The 1,400-nt window shown below is 33.6% G+C and overlaps 1 protein-coding gene across 5 annotated transcripts in view; it reads left to right on the forward strand.

Annotated features, from left to right (window-relative positions):
• LOC119589171 (deaminated glutathione amidase-like) overlaps positions 1-1,400 on the forward strand; it is a 15,370-nt gene that overhangs the window by 400 nt on the left and 13,570 nt on the right. For 2 of the 5 annotated variants that reach the window (XM_037937763.1, XM_037937767.1), the window contains exon 1: positions 3-91. The exons of 2 other annotated variants lie outside the window; for them this stretch is intronic. The gene's annotated coding sequence lies outside the window, so the exon portion shown is untranslated. Of the gene's footprint in view, positions 1-2; positions 213-1,400 lie in introns of those variants that run through there. One more of the 5 variants, XM_037937765.1, reaches the window with a different exon arrangement.

A 1,400-nucleotide genomic window follows, 5' to 3' on the forward strand; every position in this document is an offset into this window, starting at 1 on the left:
TCACTTATCAGCATGATAACAATGTCAGAATTCTCATTATCTCAGCAGCATCCGAGCCAGGAAGGCATTCAGCGAGGGCATCCCTGTCATGGTGATTACTGATAGCTTGGACTGTGAAAGAATTGAGAATTTTCAGAATTTAGGGCATACGTACTGTGTATAATATCTAAGGAATTAAAGACAGTGCATATGAAGAAGATGGTTTTCATCAGGTAACAAAGCTGTTGTATAATGAAGATTGGTCATACTCAATCTATAAAATATGTTACATATTGAGAACAGAGGACATGTGTCATGTAGGAAGAAGGAAAGTAGAATAATTAAGACAAGAACAGATATTTAGGAGAGGAAGTTTATGTGCTGTCTTGTTCGTACTCTTGTTTATTTGTCGTTTGCACTAATGCTCTTATTCTCTTGAAAAATATGTCTCTATTTTTCATTCCACTATTTATTATCTTATAAGCTTACTGAATATCATCTCTTAGTATTTTTTCCTTTTATGAAAAAAGTCTCCTTGGTCTTGCAATTACAGATTTCCTCTTATGGGCATCCTAAAGCAAGCAGGCATCGGTTACATACTTTAGATGAGCTCTCACTTATGTCCTGTGAGCAACTTTGAACTGAAGCGGTTCAGAGCTTCCTTTTTATCTCTTACTTTTAATGTTAAGTGATTGGTACTAATCCAGATATATTTCATCTTTACCATAATCTTCATCCAGTGCCAAAGTCAGATATTTGCTTGTCTCTGATAGATCTGAGAGGCAAGTTCTGCTTTCCATAAACTCATGTTGATCATATGGAAAATTACTATTTTTTATAACAGTATTTTTTCCTTCAGTTTGATCTTCTGTAAATTTCACATTATTTGTAGCACAGTCTGAACCAATTATATCTGTTTTGTCTTGAAAATTAGTGCACCTCTATATCTGATACAGGTTTAGATGCACCAGGAAGTGTATCAGTGATTTCCTTGTCATTAACTGCCTAAAAACCACCCTCCTCTACCAGGTTCCCTAATTGTGGGTTCAATTACATGTTATTCTTTATAAGCCTATATCCTGAAAATAGCTTTCATGTATGTTATGAAATTCCTGAAGGTTTTATTGGTTTTCTTTACTTGATTCTTATACTTTTCTGCATTTTCTTTTCATTCTGTTTTAAATGGTCTTCCTTTTCCATTTTCAATAATTTCCCTATAAAGTAGAAGTTATCATGCACATTTTTTTCTTCCAGTGCTATCCAGTCAGTTCTACCATCATAGCATTGTTATTTCCCACATAGCAACTTTTTTTCTCATTTTCACTCTTTCTATATCCCACAATACTACATGCTAAAATTCTGTTCATTTATAAACTGCAGAAACTTGGATATGGCTTATATAGATATGGATTTTTTAAAGT

Source organism: Penaeus monodon, chromosome 25 (genome assembly GCF_015228065.2).
Source record: "Penaeus monodon isolate SGIC_2016 chromosome 25, NSTDA_Pmon_1, whole genome shotgun sequence".
NCBI classification, from domain to species: domain Eukaryota; kingdom Metazoa; phylum Arthropoda; class Malacostraca; order Decapoda; family Penaeidae; genus Penaeus; species Penaeus monodon.